Source organism: Ambystoma mexicanum, chromosome 8 (genome assembly GCF_040938575.1).
Source record: "Ambystoma mexicanum isolate Mex_15411 chromosome 8, UKY_AmexF1_1, whole genome shotgun sequence".
NCBI classification, from domain to species: domain Eukaryota; kingdom Metazoa; phylum Chordata; class Amphibia; order Caudata; family Ambystomatidae; genus Ambystoma; species Ambystoma mexicanum.
Window position 1 is genome coordinate 207,047,107 of NC_090929.1, and position 21,451 is coordinate 207,068,557.

Sequence of the window (21,451 nt, forward strand, 5' to 3'; positions counted from 1 at the left end):
CTGAAGAAGGGGAGAGGTTGAGAGAAAAAACAGACATTGGGAGATCAATGAGAAACATAATGAGGAAGTTGAGAAGTTCAGAGAACAACAGAAGGGAAGAGCAGTGTAAAATATATAATGAAGAGGTTGAGAGAAAATCTGAGATGGAGAGAGCAGTGAGAAAGATATAATGAAGGTGAGAAGTTAAGAGTAAAACAAGAAATGGCAGGGTCAGTGAGAAACCTGTGGTCACAAAAACATATTACACAGCAGAATTTGTATAATGTACATAAATGTAAGGCGATTAAATGAATGTGTGTTTGTAATATTATCTATGTTGTTTTCTACTTATCGCTTAATGCAATCTATCAAACCACCCAGGCCTGGATGTGCCAACACGAATTATGCCTTAATGATGAAAAGATTGAACTTTTCCTTGTAGGATCACAATACCGCCTTAACAAACTTGATGACTCCTTTAAAGCCTTCAATATTGACAGCATCACCATCAAGGTGTCGTGGATATAAAACCCTTGGCGTTTATTTGGACTCAGCCGTTACCTTAACTAAACAAGTCAACGCCACAGCGTTGGCAGCTGCTTATACATCTAAGCTCATTAATGCCTGCAGACGTTTCCTGTCACCTGACAGCTGCATCACACTAGCTAGAGCCCTCATCTTGTCCAGACTGGACTACTGCAAGGCCCTCTATGCTGGCACCAAGACCCACAATATTAAAAAAACTACAGGTGATCCAAAACAACGCCCTAAGAGCAGCTCTAAACAAACCTAAAATCACTTGCATCTCCATGGCTAGGAGGAACACCCACTGGCTACCTGTGCAGGAGCGTATCCTTTGTAAAACTCTCACCTTGACGCACAAATGCCTGCACAAGTCAGCCCCTAAATACATAGCAGATAAATTCACCAGGCAACCATACCAATAGGCCTACACGCTCAGCAGTCCAGCACTTACTCTCCACTCCCAGATTCAAACGGCAGAAAGCCGGAGGCAGCAGCTTCCCAGTGGTAGCTGTCAAACACTGGAACACTTCACCAATCGCACTAAGGTCAGAAGCCTCCTTCTGGACCTTCCGCAAATAACTGAAAACCTGACTCTTCACACATGAACTACTAAATAAATCTTGAAGAGCAACTAACATGGTATCAACAACCAAAGATCTCTGCAACCCAAATTAACGTTGCAATGCACCTTCATGTATATTCATACCTCGATATATGTGTAAACTATGCAACTGTAACTTTCGTGCTTTTATTTTTCAAGAACAGCGCCCAGATGCCTTTGGGTTAGGTGCGATTTACAAATGTTAAAATAAATAAATAAATAAAATATTATTTAAATAACAATGATTTCATGACATTGGCAAGTGCTTGTAATGCAGTGTTTACGCAATATGGTAGCAAGATGTTGGGGACCGTTGGACACTATATTGTCTAGAAACTGCCCTGCGGGCATCACATTAACACATGGTATGTTGCAACCAGTCACTTCTAATGACCATGGGGCTGGGCAAGCATGTCCACTAACTACAGCTAATGCTTCCTGTGACCAACCCTGCACTGAAGCCATGCCCTTCCCTAACTTCATTAACCAAACTGGGAGCACATTTGTTAGCATAGTCCCGAGCCCAAAAACCAGGGACGAACACAGAGTACTTTTCACCAGTAATACATTGCAGAAGAGTCAGATGGCCACCATAGACATGCATGCATCTTCCCTGAAACAGAGTCCCGGCAAAGGCGGGACCCAAAATCATTCAATGCATACTTCTCAGTAAACTAGCATTACATTAGTGGACCCCATCCATCACTAAACACTCTGTGGCTGCCATGATCTGCATCCAGTGGTTTCCGTAGTCCCTGACAGCCCATGCACAGAATAGCCCATACACCTGGATCGCAGGGTGAAGGTTTGTGTGTGTGTGTACCACAGTCTCCACCTCCTTAAAATGAGACAATGCTACTGAGGGAGCCCTTTCCAGGTGGAACTGGGAAATTACAAAGCCCCCCCTTTTTTGAATGACATATTCTTTCAAGACATTTCTCACCTCCGCTTCCACCTGTGCCTTTAAACAGGCTCGGGATGCAGTCTCTTCCCTGCGCACGGCATCATGCTTGTGTTAAACTCACTTTTTTATTATTATTATTATTATTATTATTATTATTATTATTATTATGTATTGAGCGCAGACCTGGCTTCAAGAAGCAACAGAGTGCTTTTACAAAGGTATACAATACAAATACAAAATGGAGTGCTTTACAGAGGTATACAACAGTACAGATGCATAGCATCCAACTCTCGCTCCCTAAATACCTCCCTTCTAGAGCCCTTTGGTTTTATAGCTCCAACTCTCTGCAGATCCGACGCTTCTCCAAGCAGAAAGTGGGGGGTAGATCTCTCTCTTCCACAGGTGCCTCCCTCTAGAATGGCCTCCCTGCCCCTCTCAGACTTGAGATGGATCTCTTTAAGTTCCAGAAGCTTCTCAAGACCCTCCTTTTCTCTTCCTCCTGCCCTCTCCCCCGCCCCTGCTAATGTTCCCCCTCTTCCTCTTGACTGGCTGCCTGGTCCATTTAGATTCTTAGAGGGCACTGAGCCCTCCATGGCCAGTCTACCCCTCCCCTCGGTATCCTCTGACCCCCCCTCCTTCACTTGAACTTATAGGCTCCCTCGCCCTACACTAGCCTGGCTGGGGCTGCACCCCCTGAGCCCTTCCAGCCCTGTTGCTCACACTTAGCATGTGGACCTTACACCCCTGGACTCTCTTCCCCCCCGGCTCTGTCCACCTGGCCTCCCTGGCACTGGCCTAACCCTCCGGCACTTCCCCCCTCCCCGATCCCCTGCATTTGTTTACTGCACTTGCACGATCTGAATGTAACAAGACCTAGTAGGACAGTTTTTGTTTTGTCAACCCTGTCCCCCCTCTTGTCATGTTGCGCCTTGAAACACATTGTGTATAGGCGCATCATAAAAATGCAATATATAAAATAAATAAATAATGGAACACTTTTCAGAGGTAACAAAACAGTACAGATATAGAGTGGGGGTAGGATACAGAGGAACACAGAGGAGGGGTACAGCTGTACCGGGTGGCAGGAGGATGAGGGGCGGGCGGTGCCTAGCGAGTTAGGTGGCGCTAGGGACGACGTGATCGCCCAGGTGTTGAGAAGGAGAGACTCATTGAAGAGGTATGGTCCCTGATACCCCATGCCCAGGAACATATGTACAGTTCATACGTCTAAATAGCACAGACCTGTTTATAGTTTAGGAAGAAATGGATCCATTACGGACATGCCGGGAAAACTCTATGTAACCTTGACTGCATTTCTTCAGATTTATTGTCAGAACCTATGTAGATTGAACGTTGTACTCAATGTATTGTGACCCAGTGGATTTTACTACCTTAAGACATGTTTGTTCTCCTTATTGATATGAAAAAGGAATGTTAGAAAATGTATCTGTTACACAGCACTAGGTCTATTGGCCCCATCTCGGTGGGGGTGAAGGAGCTTGCCAAGCTCATTACGTGAACTGGATGCCTCCTCCAGTCCTGTGGTGTTTCTGAAAGCACATTCCCGACCACAGTCCTGCTGGAGCTGCTGGACACCTGGTGCAGACAGTGATGTATTGAGTGGCTATGAGTCAGTACCAGTGACTCTGCGAGGGTTTCTCCCAGACGTGTGAATCATTCTTAGACGCGCTAAAAGCCAGAGATCCCAGTAAACTGGTGTACAGCAATCTATCTATGCAGAGAGAGGCAGGGGTGTAGGAGACCCATAAAATCTGGGGGGGGGGACAGGAGACACCTTGGGACTTTTCTTTTTTTATTTATTAATTGTTTTTTTAGTCAAAGAACTCGACTTTTCACAAAATTGAAATAGCAGTACGTAATAAATCACATATATCATCACTGGATAAAACAAGAGAAAAGAAAAAAAGAAAACAGAAGAAAATTAAGAAAATGAAAATCAGTTCAGTCGGAGTACAAAATCCTTTTATTTGGCGTCTCACTTCAGAAGGCTCAGTTCACGTAAAAATGTTACCACTTCCCAGGCCAAAAGGCTTTCCTGGCCTGCGCATAGCTTGTCCCAAAAAGATTGGGTGTCCACCCACCATTCCTGGCTTGTCCACAAATCTCACAAACTGTACAACCCTCTTAACGGGGGCTTTGCTGCAGACACATGTGTATTTTAGCAGCACCCACATATCAGGGGTAGACTGGGAACCAAAAAAGACCCTGGAAATCATTTTCAAAGTGGCCCTATATTAGACATTTTCAGCAGGCCCAACCTGTTTCCTATGAGAAAGGTAGAAAATGTATTAGATGCCCACACAAAAGAGATCCAGGGTGCAGAGGCCTACCGGGAAATCGGGAGTGCTATAGGCTAGTCCACCCCTCCTGCATCAGATCCTGTGGCCAACAGTTGCACTTTTTCCGTTATACCGATGATTTATTTTTAAAGTGATAGTATGCAAAGGGTTGCTGAAATGAGTGAAAAACAGTGAGTTGGCGACGGGTGACTGTTTAGCTAAGCTTACACTTTTTGGGAGGCTAATAACCTAAGTGTGGTTCGATGAAACTGTGTGAAAGGTTCCACTACACATTTTGTTGCAAGGTTTAAAACTATGCTGTTCCATTCAACTACATGAGGGATTTTGGCTTTGTCTGATAGCAGATAGAAACACCTTGGGGTGGATTTGCACCAAGCACGTGCTTTGCATCTTATTATGGCAACCCATTCAAGCGGTTTTGTATTTAAACAGAAAGGTTGCTTAAAACGTGATTTGTCAGGATGCCATTTTGGTTTTTATCATGCACTAAAAATACAAATTGAAAAGGGTGTACATCTTCACCCCGGGGATGTCAAGTGCATGCCATTGCCCCCCGAGGGTTGGACGATACCCATTTCATGGTATCCAGTGCTTTAAGTGGGATAGGAGATGTGTTGTGATACAATATTTGGGGCTGAGTGGCCTAAAAAGAGTCTTGCACTGCCTCAAATTCCAAGTAACTAATAAAGCTTTAAGAGAGGAGTGGCCTGTGTAATTAAAGGACTGGCCTAACAAAGCCAATGGAGTTTACATATGTGCAATAAAAAGGCAAACATTCTGCTTTAAAATATGTATTTAAATATGGTTAATGGGTTTAAAACATTTCAGCAAAATACGTATTTTCAGATATGAAACAACATCAAAAGGGGTCAGACCATCGTGCAATCCCACAGTTCTACTGAAAATAATCCATTATTCATACATACTAATCAAAGGCATGTTAATCATAATACTTTACTACAATGGCAAAAATCATTTTGGTGGCAAAAAGCAAACAATGTATTCTCTTATAATTTCCTTTTTTAAACCTACCTCATTTCAAATGTCTTCAACTGACGTTGTTATTCTAAATATTGCTGAAGGTGACATCTAATAGCAAAGAGCAGTATTGACACTCATATGTTTAAAGACATTTAGTGACAGGGGTCAGTTAGGAGAGCCCTGTCAGAGCCCTGGCTTTTGTGCAATATTGAGAGACTTCTAGGGCTGAGCCCTGGCTAGCCCTTGCACACTTAAAGCTCTGTAGCCTCATTCCACCCACTCCTTCCCTTTTCCTTTCCGGTGCAGTTTACAATGTGGATACCTCAGCAGGGGGCACAGTATAGCAACTTCCATACATGCCTGAAAGGACTATGGTGAAGATATGGTGCAGTTTCAAAGATTTGAATCAAAACATCGCCTTTTACTCCCAGAATATTGTCCGAAGGTTTCAAAAACCATTAAAACAAATGTCCAAAAATCTCTAGACCACAACTCCAAGAACCATTAGACCACCTCTGATGTCACAACCACTAGACCCCATCATCTGCAACCACTACACCATGTCTCTTGTTACCACTAGGCGACATCTGTTGGAACCGCTAGAACATAGCTCGTAGAACTACTACACCACATAGGTTTGCACCACTAGACCACATCTCCAGGAAATAGTAGACCACATCTCCTGTAACCACAAGAACACATTACCTGTAACCACTTAATTTAATCTTATGCATCACAAGACCACAGCTTCTGTAACCACCAGACCACACCTACTGTTACCACTACTAAACCACATCACATGTCGCCTGTAGAGCATATCTTGTGTAACCACTGGAAAGCATTTACCTGTAACCACTAGACCACCTGTTTTGTAACCACTATATCACATCTCCTGTAACCACTACACCACATCTACTGTAACCACTAGATCACAGGTCGTGCCGCCACTATTGGCTCATGCATGTGTTCTGTGGGCTCATGGCCTGGCATAGAATTAAAGGCCCACCAGGCACACTGCCTTTTTGTGCTCGCATGCTACAGCCTCCCTGCAGGGCTGGGACAGGGCAGGTGGGTCTGCACGGTTCTCCTGGAGCCCCCAGGGGAGGGGTTACTTGCTGGCAAGCATTTCAGGTGGCTGGGGGTAAGCGCTGGAAAGATGCCCACTGCCTTAAATTTGGGGATTGGGGGCACGTTGAAGAGGTCATGAGTGGGGTCATTTTGGATTGGCGCAAACTGTGAGTGGTCCACATACCCATGTAGACAAGCGTAAGAGGCAGAGCATCATCCAGGGGCTGCACATTGCTTTACGCTGCTCTCTACTGTGCCGACGTGTCCTGTGCCCAGCCGCTTCGTAACGCTACCTCCCACCTGATGCCAGAGGGTTTTTCATATGGATGACTTGACCTCTCCTGTGGTGAGGTAGGATATTGAGAGGCCCACTCTCGGGGGCTGCCGCGCGCAAGGCATATCCTCTGCCAGGAGCAAGGAGAGGCTGCTTGCATTGCTTCCTAAAATGGCACCACACTAGGCCGCTCCCAGTGGACCACTTTTTGCTGCAAAATGGGAAAGGAAAGCCTAGGGTCCTCCACTCCCCGCCTGTATTTATGGGCACCCTATGCGTGGAGTTTCACAGCCTTCCAAGCAGGCTCAGGGTGTTGTTTTTTTTGTCTCCATTATATGGATTGCCTATTTTATTCTCATTACGTATACTCACTAGAACGTAGTAGACACATTATGGTTGCACACAACATGACTAGGTGCATTGCCCCGAAAGCCCACCCCAAACGGGACAATTCACAACCGAGGGAGCATTCAAAACCCACACACTTTACGTGGCCAAGACACTCACTGCATTATAAACAGAATTTCGCTCTAAGCAACACCTCCCACCTCCCCATTCCAATGCGTGCTGCGCCCCGCTAGTACTGCGGCCTGGCCTGCACTCAGGGGGGCCAGGTCAGCCCACTTTGACTTACCTTGAGGTCACCTTCTCGTCGAGTCTCTGCCTCTCAGGGGGGTCATCGTCGGCGTGACAGCGTCGCAGGAGCATTTGAACAGTCGGAGTTGAGTCACACACTCTCAGCATGCGTCGCTGCCTGCTGATGGCCGTGACTTCTGGAAGGTGAAGGGGAGGAAGCTGTTTCCGGGACCCTGGGCCCAGCCTGGACACACGTGACGCTCCAATGCACAGGAGCGGGGGGGAGTGAGGAGGGACGCTCGAGTTCTTGTTGTTGAAGATTCTAATCTTGTTGCAAGAATCTTCCGCTGCTGCTGCTGAAGCAGCTGAACTGCGTGCAAAGTAAACTTAGAGTCAGGTTTGCACTCATCACTCTGTAAACACATGTACCAGACATGACAGCTCACTCTCATTGATACTTTAAGGAGGGAACTTGCTTCAAGTTGACAGTGCGTATGAAAGGGGTCTTGGGGTTTCCTGTCTCCTTTGTTTTAGCCTCTCCAGCCAGGCCCCATGTGGGCCTGTTTGAAGTATACTCTATTAGTATGTAAATTATGTTAATTGGCCCCACCATCTGCAGAGGGTAAACAAACGGACATGGCGGATCCATGGAGCCTTTGAAAGTTAATTAGGCTGCTATGGCAGGAGGAATGTTTTTCACCTCCCCCTTCTGAGATGCATCGTGTACTCCACCTGTCAGATCCCAACTAAATATGACATGGAGGACTGCGCTTGTAGGCTGTGTCCACCCATAGTACACAGGTCTATGTGTATGTCGTGCGGCGAGCATAGGAAAATGTGTGCACATTAGCCCCACACGTTTTCCAGAGGTTGATCTACCATCAGTCAATTTCATATAAAATTTCAAAAAGCCCAGGTGAGCGCACACCCACTGTGCGGATGGTCGAATTCCTCACAGTCCAGGTATAGGGTGACCTGATTTGAGGGGCTATGGAGGAGAGTAAAGGAACTTTAAATCTTGTTGAATTCCTGTCAGGACATAGAAGGTGGATCAGTGCCCCTTTATCTGCAAAATCCATATGTGCTGAATATCTTTACATTTTGTATTCTTTTTAAATGGCTGCGAGGGGAGGGGGATCCCATATTCCTTCATTCAACCTAATCTGCCCCATTCGGCCCCAAACCCCACATCCCTGGCTGCACTGCCTTTTTGGTGAACAGTTGAAGTTTTTAACACATATGCATTATCTTGCTATTTTGACAAAAATGCACATTTGTGATTGTGCATGCCATGGAAAAGGCACTTAGTACAGAAGCTGATGTCCGGCAACGGTGAGTGCCATACCTGCGTCTCTGCCACTGACAGTCCTCTTCCAAAAGGACCCTCTGTTGATCCCCCACACATGTCCTTGATATAAGGAGAGAAGCACGTAGCTTGCTGCTTCAAGAAATTTGTGAATCCAACAATGTCCACGAGCATGGGCGCAGTCATGGGGGAAACTGGGAGGGATAAATGCCATTGTACCCCCCCACTTAAAGTTATGGGGGGATTTGTCCCCCCCCCTGCTCCCCATGTCCAACGCCCATGGAGAGGGGACAGCCAAAGCTGACATTCCAAGCAGAGGACATTACAGTAAACTGATGTGCAGCAATATATCTATGCAGAGAGAGGACAGCCAAAGCTGGCATTCCAAGCTGAGGACATTACAGTAAACTTGTGTACAGCAATCTATCTATGCAGAGAGAGGACAGCCAAAGCTGGCATTCCAAGCAGAGGAAATTACAGTAAACTGGTGTACATCAATCTATCTATGCAGAGAGAGGACAGCCAAAGCTGGCATTCCAAGCAGAGGACATTACAGTAAACTGGTGTACATCAATCTATCTATGCAGAGAGAGGACAGCCAAAGCTGGCATTCCAAGCAGAGGACATTACAGTAAACTGGTGTGCATCAATCTATCTATGCAGAGAGAGGACAGCCAAAGCTGGCATTCCAAGCAGAGGACATTACAGTAAACTGGTGTGCATCAATCTATCTATGCAGAGAGAGGACAGCCAAAGCTGACATTCCAAGCAGAGGACATTACAGTAAACTGGTGTGCATCAATCTATCTATGCAGAGAGAGGACAGCCAAAGCTGACATTCCAAGCAGAGGACATTACAGTAAACTGGTGTACAGCAATCTATCTATGCAGAGAGAGGACAGCCAAAACTGGCATTCCAAGCAGAGGACATTACAGTAAACTGGTGTACAGCAATCTATCTATGCAGAGAGAGGACAGCCAAAGCTGGCATTCCAAGCTGAGGACATTACAGTAAACTGGTGTACAGCAATCTATCTATGCAGAGAGAGGACAGCCAAAGCTGGCATTCCAAGCAGAGGACATTACAGTAAACTGGTGTACATCAATCTATCTATGCAGAGAGAGGACAGCCAAAGCTGGCATTCCAAGCAGAGGACATTACAGTAAACTGGTGTACATCAATCTATCTATGCAGAGAGAGGACAGCCAAAGCTGACATTCCAAGCAGAGGACATTACAGTAAACGGGTGTACAGCAATCTATCTCTGCAGAGGGAGGACAGCCAAAGCTGGCATTCCAAGCAGAGGACATTACAGTAAACTGGTGTACAGCCATCTATCTCTGCAGAGAGAAGACAGCCAAAGCTGGCATTCCAAGCAGAGGACATTACAGTAAACTGGTGTACAGCAATCTATCTATGCAGAGAGAGGACAGTCAAAGCTGGCATTCCAAGCAGAGGACATTACAGTAAACTGGTGTGCAGCAATCTATCTATGCAGAGAGAGGACAGCAGAAGCAGACATCATAGTGGTCTGATTCCAAGCAGTGGACATTAAAGTGATCGAATATACAGCAATCTATCTATGCAGAGAGAGGACAGCAGAAGCTGGCATAATGCACTTATTCCAAGCAGTGGACATTACAGTAAACCGATGTACAACAATCTATCTATGCAAAGAGAGTACAGCAGAAGCTGACATAGTGCGCTGATTCCAAGCAGAGGACATTGCAGTAGACTGGTGTGCTGGAATCTATCTATGCAAAGAGAGGACAGCAGAAGCTGGCATAGTGGGCAGCTTCTAAGAAGAGGACATTGCAGTAGACTGGTGTACAGGAATCTATCTATATATGCAGAGAGAGGACCGCAGAAGCTGACATAGTGGGCTGATTCCAAGCAGAGGACATTGCAGTAGACTGGTGTACAGGAATCTATCTGTGCAAAGAGAGGACAGCAGAAGCTGGCATAGTGGGCAGATTCTAATCAGAGGACATTGCAGTAGACTGGTGTACAGGAATCTATTTATGCTAAGAGAGGACAGCAGAAGCTGGCATAGTGGGCAGCTTCTAAGCAGAGGACATTGCAGCAGACTGGTGTACAGGAATCTATCTATCTATGCAGAGAGAGGACCGCAGAAGCTGACATAGTGGGCTGATTCCAAGCAGAGGACATTGCAGTAGACTGGTGTACATGAATCTATCTATGCAAAGAGAGGACAGCAGAAGCTGACATAGTGCGCTGATTCCAAGCAGAGGACATTGCAGTAGACTGGTGTACAGGAATCTATCTATGCAGCGAGAGGACCGTAGAAGCTGACATAGTGGGCAGATTCTAAGCAGAGGACATTGCAGTAGACTGATGTACAGCAATCTATCTATCTATGCAGCGAGAGGACCGCAGAAGCTGACATAGTGGGCTGATTGCAAGCAGCGATGCCTTCTTCTGAAACAGATGTCTCACATCCAAGACACTGCCCCCCAGATTGTTTCCCAAGCTGGCAATCCTCCATGCCCAGTCCTACCTGGATGGGGAATACATAGGCCAGAGTCCTTCTCATAGCACAGAACTAACTCAGTGCCACTAACATGGATGAGAGCATATTTTGTAGTAACGTCCAGGCACGTGTGCATCATCTGTGCTGGTTCCGTTGGGGGGGAACAAGGCAACCCCATTTCGAACGTGTGATCTGCGCATGCTATGAAGATAAACCAGCAAATATTTTAGTTCAGTCCACCCTTAGACAGCCCACGCATATCGCTGTGGTCAGCTCCTCGTATAGGGCATGGCATGAGCTCTACTGTGCATAGACATCAACACATGTCACACACTCCACCATCACCCTATTTGGTGGGTGTTCTCCTACACGTTATGTCCAACATAGAAGAAGGGACTGCTGCATTGTCAACTACATACACATGTGGCATTGAAGAGCACATTCCATGTAGCCAAGAAGCCACTAGGTTTCTCTCTGGCTTTGGTACAATGTCCAGCCTCTGAGGAACAGCCAATGAGCACTAACGCCTGCAGGCCACAATCTCTATCCAGAAATGCACATCTTAGGAGAAGTATTCTCCTTCAGAGCTCACACTAAAAGCAGGACATGGGGCTAGAGACCCCCTTTTTTAGCACCTCTATAGAGTGGGTCAGTTCTCACGGGTGTTCCAGCAATTCAATAAGCAGGGACATCAGGGCCTTTGAATGCTTGCACATGAATGGGGCTTCAGGGGAGCCCCAGCAACTGCCCCCATGTCGCCAGTCAGCAATCTTGTAACACAGCAAAATATACATGTTTCTATTTGCGTTCTGCGGCTTAAAATGTGCGCTTTGCAGCTCTTGCATTACAAGCTGTGTGTTCTCTTCCCTGGGATATACAGGCTCATTGCCTTCTGACACTGTTTCCTCCACATCAGCCACTTGCTAACAAAGAAGGTTTTAGAGCTCTTCAGCGGGTATTTAGTGTATGAGTTTCCTGCTGGCTGGCCTTCTCGTGATATTCGGCAGTTATTAACCTTATCTTTGTCACCATTGTAATGTACGCACCCCATGTGTTCCTCAAACTGTGTTTGCTCTCACTGCATGGCCCCCAACCATCATTTTGAAATGGCCCACACACATCTTCAGCCGGGCCTGTCAATAAGTCATAGAACCCAGAGTTCGCACAGCACGTGAACACCTTCACAATCTCTACGAGTTTACTAGAAGCACCCCTAATCGCCTTTTGGCAATGATTTGCTTCCGAAACAATAAGAGCCATATATTTTGACCTCTCATCCATCAGGGAATATTTAGGACCCTGCTAATGGCTTCTGCAAAAGTGCCCAGACAGGAACACACTAAAACAGTGAGGCTTATTAGCAGTTTGCCAGTATTCTGGCGGTAAATCTGCCAGAATACAAACTGAATTACCGATACCGCCACTTTGTCAGGAGGCATTACCACTGGAGGTATTACCATCGGCGGTAATACCACCTCATTACAAGTGTCGGTTTGCCAGTGTTGATCCCCATTTATTGGAGTCCATGGTGTTCTTGAATGTAATAATTGGGCACACACGAGCTAGTTGTTCTTTCTTCCATTTGTGTAGGTTGTGTACTATGCGTCATAAGTAAATGCATACACATGTCTACTTGTCCTTCACTTATGTGAAAACTATATAAAGTTGTGACATTATTATAAATACTTTGTGATGTCTTTGAATACCTCTTATGTAAGGTTGCAGTGTCTCAATGTGGTACTGCAGGCTTCATCCCACACACAACAGAAACGCACCACCACTTACATTCCTAACAGGGACCCCTCACAAGGCATGGGCCTGTAACCCAAGAATCCTTATGCACCCCGGTGGGAAGGAGGTGCAAAGGGCTACATACACGTACACCACTTACAGCACCGTCTTGCATATCGCCTCACAATCATTACCGCTCTCACAGGTCTGCTAGGCAGCTCTTGACATGGAGCCAAATAATACACTAATTCTAATATTTGGGGCACTCAAGATAAGGGATTTGCAGAATAAAAGGGTGGAACAATATTGTGTGTGTTTACCTGTGCTATGTTGGAATTACTGCTGTGCTCCCGTGCCATTAGCAAGGACAGCAGGTGCTCTGGCGGGTGTAAAATGGAGGGTGATGGGGGAGGTTAATAATAAATGGAGGGACCTTTGTAAAAAGAAGTGCACTGCTAACAACAAAGTTGTCTGATAACCCAAGACACTCCCCGATTAATAAGCATGGTTGCAATATATGCAATACCGTAAAACAATTCAGATCCTTACTTCTGGGCCTCATTACACGGAAGGCGGTAAGGGTTAACAGTCACCGGTAAGGGTACCGGTGACCGTTAACCCTTACAGCCTTAATACGAGGTCCCTTGGCGGACCCGACCTTAACGGCTGGTGTAGACCAGCCATTAAAGTTGGAACCCGCAAAGGGACCTTGGTGCTAATTACGGTACCGCAATTTGCGGTACCGTAATTAGCTCCTTCCCCATTCCCATTATGCCCTATGGGGCAAAAATGGGAATGGGGAAGGGCCATGGAGAAAGGGTGAATTACCGCCCCGCCAACCTTGGAATGGGATGGTAATTCCCCTTTCCTCCATGGTGGTACCGGTATGGTACCGGTGGCAACCATGGTGCTAATAGCACCATGGTTTACCGCCTACCGTGTAATGAGGCCCAGTGTTTCTTTGTAAGGCCAATGGGTAATATTAAAGCCTAGGGAAATAAATAAAAAGTACTGAATAATAATACCACCACATTCTGGGGTAGCCTCAGTGGGAACATGTAAAATAAAAACAGTAAACATAACTAAACTAAACAACAGGCGTGTTGTGCAATAAGAAGACATAGGCCCTCATTAGGAGTGAACCAGTCTGGAAAAAAGTGGCAGTACCAACGGTTTCCGGCACCTTTTCCAGACCGGCTCACTCCACGTCTGCCAGTAGGGCTTGTGAACTACAGGCAGGCCTGACCTGCTGGAAGTTCAGGCCCCAACCGGAAGAAAAATCACTGAAGCACCTGGCACCGTTAGCAACAATGCCGGTGCTTCAGTGTTGCCATTCCCGTGGAGTGTAGGACTCCACGGGAATGGGAATTTACCATTCCTCCGCCACCCGTAATATCCCGGTATTGCTGGGATATAGGGAGGTGGAAACGGTAAGCCGGGGTTATTTGTAGGTGCACCGGTGGCCTACCGACAACCTTGTAATGAAGGCCATAGACTCAGTAGACTATATACTAAACTGCTTTATGTCGACAGTAGTTTTAACAGGGTACATGTAATAAGAAATCATGTTCATAGAAACCCCAGACTGTATTAAGCAGTTTCATTGAGATCAGATAAAATGTCACCTCATACTCTGTAAAGGCAATATTAGCATTGTATAAGCAGTTCATAAGAAGCAAATAACACTATTTCATCCAAGTCATACAAAGGGATGGTTCTAGTACCCTAGTGTCCCAATATGCAGCATGTTTCAATTAGGTTTCAACGGACCATGTATATCAATGTTTGTTAGTGTCAGAAAAGTCATGTAAAGGAAACACTCTAGACCCACTAAAAATCAGTTTCCTTTGTGTTTGGTCATGTGATCCATTATTTGACACGAAAAAGGGGCACTTTAGGCAAGACCAAAGAATATGGATGATATCAGCAGGCTCAACAACACACCCCCAACAAGCATAATATAGTCGTAGACCTGCATTTTTCAATGTTTCCTGTGATCAGTACCAGTTATGCAAATATGTACAATATGTACATTTAGATTGTGTTTCCGTCAGGCTCTCTGTATAACTTGATAAAGACCTTTTTCAATTGGTTGTCTGTAAATGAAAGCAGAAGCATTGTCACCCATCTAAGAAATTTGAGTTTGGTACAGTGCATCCAAAGTGTGTACATCGCCTGAAAATGCTACACACATAGACCCACTCTATATGTATACATAGTCTGAAGATACTATATTCATAGACCCACCCAAACAATTTAGCATTATAACTAAAGGACAAGAAGGGCCCCTATAATGCACAGCAGAGAGAGAATTTTCTAGGCAAAATTGAAGTTGAAAATATTGACAAGTATGCTGATGAGTCAGAGAGAATTGTTGTTGCACAATATCAAATGGTATTATAGCATTTTCCTGCCAGACATCATATATCCTGTGGATGGATAGAGATTTAGGGGTGGAATACTGGGATGGTTGGCTTGAAAGGCTTCTGTAGTATTACAAGCTGTTAGTTCTTTGGTTATTGGGTTGGCTTGTTTGGGCTTGTTGGAATGTAAAGAAGACAACTGACTAGAAGTATATTGATGCTGGAATTGTAGACTATTTTCTACAAATAAAAACTTTCATTTTTAAACGAAACCTCAGATATCCTGTATATCTCTTCATCTGTCCAGTAATGCCATGAAAAAGGTACCTTGTCAATTTTCAATCTGCAATTAGACATGCAGCTTCAAAAAAGGAGATTGAGGTATATTTTGACCAAGGTATGCAATTGCGTCCAACAATGAATAGTGTTGGACAATATTGGGTTACATTGCAAACCTTTTTATCACTGGATGGAAAAAGGTAAAAAAATAATTCCCGGACAATATGTGCTTCTCAATAATAAACCATACCAGTGTGTCATCTTTCAGCCCAAACATCTTCATCAATGGTGACATTTGACGAACTAGATAAAAGAGTTTGATATTGTATCCCACCTCGCCACCCATACAAGCGTGTATATCTCTTATCAAGCCTCAAGCCTGGGAAAAACCCCAAAATGTGTTTAATATCATTAAGCATGGCTAAAAGAGTTGTCCCTTTAGTATGAGAGGGAGCATCCCAAATTCATAATTTAACTTGGGGAAGACAATCATTTTATGAGTTTGGGTTTACCCCATATGGAGAGTTGCAACTTCTCCCAACTTTCCAAATCACTTTGTATAATTTTGTATAATACACACACATTTTCTGGGATCATGTCCATTGACACTTTAGTAAGATACATTTCTAAATATAAAACCCATCTCAAGGACGGATCCAGTGCCCTGTTAAAGGCCTTTTCAGCATCCAATGACAGGGCAACAATACTCCTATCTGAGAATCTCTCCTGCCATTAGATGTGCAACGAGGTTCACATATTATTCCAGAGTCCCTGTCTGGAACAAACGCACCTGTGATGATTGCATTAACTTGGGTATGCCAATAATTTTGCAAATATGTTCACGTACAAATTAAGAAAAGATACTGGTTTGACATTTCTGATCTTTTGTTGTGCCTACCTGCTTTGGATATGATAGCTATAAGTCACTCATTGGGCCCCATTACGAGGTTGGAGGTAACCTTGCCGGTACAACTGGCAAGGCTACCTCCAAACTCGCATCCGGGTCCGGCACCCGTGAATGGGCAATTATCGGGCTATTCTGGACCAGACGGACCCGGTAATTGCCCTTTCGTGGGTGCTGGGCCCGGTACATCCCCATTCCCATTTTGGCCCCATAGGGCTCAATGGGAATGGGGAGGGTGGTAGCACCGGTACCATTAATAATGGTACCGGTGCTACCATCATGTTCTGCTCGCGGGTGCCGGTACGGCCACCAGGTCAGACCTGGTGGCTGCAAAGGCACCCTCGAGCAGAACTCGTAGTATGGCAGAACAGTAGCAACGGTGCCGTAAGCGATACCGGGGCCATTGTTGCCTTACCGCCATACTTGAAATGAGGCCCATTGAATTAAAGAAGCAATAATCCCCTTTGTTTTTCCTTTAAAACATTTACTATGCTGTTGGCTTTGCCTTTCTAATCATTTCAGTCTGCACAATCTGATGGAGGCATCTGTGGGACTTGAAAAGCTAATGTTTTGTTCCATCTTTGAATGGTAATTTTAGTAGTCCAATAAAAAGTTTCAAAACCTGCATTATGTGTGAAACCATCGCAGTATATCACTTGAAGTGGACTGGATATACAGTGTTGATAAATCGTTGATCATGGCTTCCAATTTAACAGGTTATCCCAGCAGTTTTTTGCCTTGTGTGGATGTGGCTAACGCATGATAGCCCACATATATGCTTTTTGAAGGCTCAAAATAAACCATGGGAGGAGACCACTTCATATTTCTGTTGAAGGTATTCTCATAAGGTGTTTGCCTGGGAGGCTTTAAAAAGGTAATCCCTACATTTTTATTTTTATTTTCCTTATGTATAAGATCTTGTTCCATCTAAGAAAATTCTATTAAAATAGAAAGAAAAACACTTTTACCACCTGTCAGTGCATAAACAGAGCCAATCAGCAGTATAATGTCCTTATAGTATCAGTTTCACCATAGCCAGAGCAGAGGTCCTGGTCTGCTTACATATTGTCACAGTTGTATAAGCTAACACTTTATTGATCCTGAATTTGTTTCCAGTTTCTACATAGCTGTGGATGACTCAATCTCTGCACAGCTTGTCTGCTTGTGCGTTATACAGGTGCGTCTCCTGTAATAATACGGTATCAAGACCTTTGGTTTGAGAAAGTGAAGAATGTGTTTGCATTTAATGAAGCTATTGAAACATAAATCCCACATCTGTGAAGTTCATGTGACACAATCAGACTCCAATCAATGTCATATTCCCAGATAAGGGGATTGCATTAAATGTTCTGCATTTGAGGTAACAGAGGCAACATACAAGGTCCTAGTAAAGATCAGTCTTATTTAAATGCATCTGCAAAGTCATTTGGTACCATGGTAATGATTATAGCATGCCATTATTGAAACAATCAAAACACAGATATTATTTTATGTGGTTAAACCCACTGAACCACTTTCAGGAGGAACAATGACCTATACCCAGATAAAGGTAGGAGTGAAAAAGTAAAATATTTCATAAAAAACGTTCTGTGGTATGCTTATGTTGCTTCAGCATTGGCTGGGGGCAATATAATGCATGTCTAACCACTCTGGAATATATTGATATAAGTACTAATTGTGTTGCTGTTTGCAGCATGTGCTAAAATGGGTAGGTGGCTGTGCCCCTAAACAAAACAATGGTACAAATATACATATTAAATGAGGATGTATTAATCCAGGCCGTGATCAGTAAATGGGTGCCCTGCTTGCAGACACTTGTTTGAATTTAGAAACATGTATCCATCTGAATTGTGAATACTATCTTCTGCCAGATGAATGTCTAACACACTATATTCTACATGATGTAATTGTCAATTTTATAGGACAACGTGAATTAAACAAAATATGGTAATTTTATTAAATTTACAATAGACTCTACAATACTACTTATTGCTGCAGTGCGCAATTGTGCTAATTTAACATTGTATATGTTTATATTGTTGATTGTGTAACCAGGGAAATATAGCCTCTGATATATCACCATTGTTTTCAACCTTAATGGGAGGCCGCAATATTTGTATTCCTGGCCATCAGAGACTTAATAGATGCACTCAATATGTCCTGAACGTCTTTATCAGAAGAGGGGGAGTTAGCCTGAGATTGAAGAGCAATTGCTGTTCAATCCTTGCTACTTTGAAGCAGAATTGCTTACAGTGGTCTCCTCTCACATATATTTCTTGAGCTGGAAATGTGGCCGGTGAAGTGGAAAAATGTATGTATTTGTCCATTGCCTCAGTTCCTTCTCCTTATGAAATGTGTATAAATCTTCCAGGTCCATAATGTCTCATGTTTTGCCATCTCAAATGAAACATTTTTTCAAGTCTGGTTACAAGCCATAATTTGTTTGCTCTTTTCCATAGTGTTTATGGAGTAGTCTGTAGATGCCCATATTTTATGGCCATCTTTCACATATTTTAGTATGGATAACCCTTCTCTGTTGCCTGATTAATAGCTTGTGTATGTTTGTTTCATAAGATGAAGGTGATAGACGGTTGTGGTGAGTTCGTTTTTAGCTAGGTACCTATATTTGATTCTGTTTGCATGCTGTGGTTTTATCGGAGGATCAAGCTGAAGGGGAAGCCACTTAGGTATCCATTTCTCCATGAAGGTTACTGCATCCAATACTAGAGTCTCTTCTGGCACTTATAAAAAGTATGTTATCCCCTCGACTAGGCAATTCTCGAGTTCCTTAGCGATCGTTGCTAGGTCCTAGATGTTGTATTGACAGGGCTCCAATCCTTCTAATCAGTTCTTTACAGAATTAATATGTTCTTGCACATCTTGTGACCGTAGCACTTCACAGACACTCTTTAGGTCAGCATGCGTTTTTGTGGTACTGCCATTAATAACATGAATAGCAATTTTCATGCAAACTAACTTCTGTAACAGAGGATGGATCAATGTTTGTGTTCTAGGTTGGGAATATTCCAGGCCCCATCCAGTGTGACATGAGTTTCAGTAGGATCCATCTACAGCAATATCTATGGAGAATGATTATGCATTGCAGAATATTTTATAGTTAATAAAGATGAGGCAGGCCATAAGAGAAAAATCCTTCTTGGCAAAGCATATCCCTGCTGCATGTGAAATCCTGTTCCTGAAAACATCAAGTGCAAGGTTTAAAGTGTTCTAACAATGAACCACACAACATGTGAAAGGCAGGCCAAGAATTAAAGTCGTTATTTTGCAGTGAATACGACAAACCCTTTAAACAAACGAAATACTCAGATTTCTTCCAGTGTCCTTCCAGTGTAAAAAGCCTGTATAAAGATGATGTAATTACAGCAAAAGGTGTATTCCAGGCAATGTGAGAATATAAAATGTGTTCCTTGATTCTGCCGTGTTAGTAATGTATTCAAACTATATTGTTTGAACATCAAGGATGGGAATGGAATTGCTACTAATTTTGTTTTATCACTTGTAACATACATGGAAAAATAGATCTGCATTTATATATAAAGAATTAAAACCTCCAGAGATGCCATAAAAGAACAGAATTGACTTACATTCTCACTTGTGGGCTTATATGAAGAATTGAGGTCCTCAAATCCAGTGGGAACTGGATCAAAAATAATTATAGTTTACGGTCAAAAAGATCACTCCAAGATGCTTCTTGATTGTACTCAACGCAGGTTTTCAGGATATGTAAACACTGTGATTTGCATTAGAGACTCGCTTCAAAGAGAGGTCACATGTTTTATTTCACAAAAGACCAAATCCATTAGCCTATTAAGAGGTCAGCAGAGGGGGTCACTGACATTTAGATGTGTGGCTCCAGCTATCTGCTAGGATTAGTTAAGGTTAAAAGGCCCCTTAGAATATTCAATACCAAGAACATTTACTTTGAATAAGTGGGGACATAGAAAGAGAACACTTTGTGACATGTCGTTTCTGCCCTCTTGAGGAAAACTGTTGCAAGTGCACACCAAAGAAACCAATGCATTTTTAAATGAACACAAATCTCACATGTGTAAAAACTAAATTAAGTGCTGTATCGCAGCCAAATGTCCATTTGATGTGGAACTTGCCAGTTTTAAGATAAAGGTATGCTCTTCTTGAATCTGGATTCAGATGGATATGTTTTTCTGTTGGAAATTGCTTGCAAATGGCAAAATTGTGTACAATTGTCAAAAATCATGAGAATTCCAGCATGTAACATATTATACTGTTTGCATGCAGGATCTAATCATATAAGTGCTACCAAGGTAGCATAGATTAGTCAAATCAAATGTTAGAGCTTACACATGAAATTCGTTCTTTTCATAAAATGAAGAAGCCCCATCCTTTTAGTCAGGTGTCTGGGAAACTACACCTCTATGCTAAGAGTAGGGGAGGGGTAAAATCCAATAAGAGGAGCATACACAGAGGATGGAGGTGGAAGAAGTCCATATTATGGAATATTGGGAGAGGAGAGACAGGATGGAACCAGATAGAAGATTTTAGAACAAGAGAACTGACTGTTAGCAGATGACAGACCAGTCTCTAAGCCTGTGCATTGAGAGGAAGGAAGCCAGGGCAGCCTATAGATTGATGTCCAGTTTGAGCACGAGAATTGACTTCCAAGACAGCCATCTGAATTGAGGGTTTTGTTTATGGAATGAGGCCTACCTGGCTGTGTCCCTGTGTCCCTGGCTGGTAAGCACAACATCAGAAATTGCTTTTTAAAAAGTAAATTGAATAGGAAACCATACTCATGTCTTTAAAAAATGTCCAACTTTTATCAGGATAACATCTGGGAAGGGAAAAGGACTGGGAATGCAGAGGGGGAGCAATTGAAAAATAGGGGTACATGTGCTAATATCCTGCTGACCTGCATTTCCTCATTTATATATGGACTGCAATGTGAGGGATTGTTCTTTTAGCTCATTCCACATTGCAATGAAAAACGAAATGCAAAACTGAAAACCTTTTGGCTGCCACTTAAAGTGAGGTTAAATATTAACTGTGAAAATAGGCAGTGGTTTGAATTGGTGCAGAGCCCCGGCGGGTCATAGTATAAATGCATTGCACTATTGCGTAGAGTGACAAGTCACAGCTCATGCCACTGA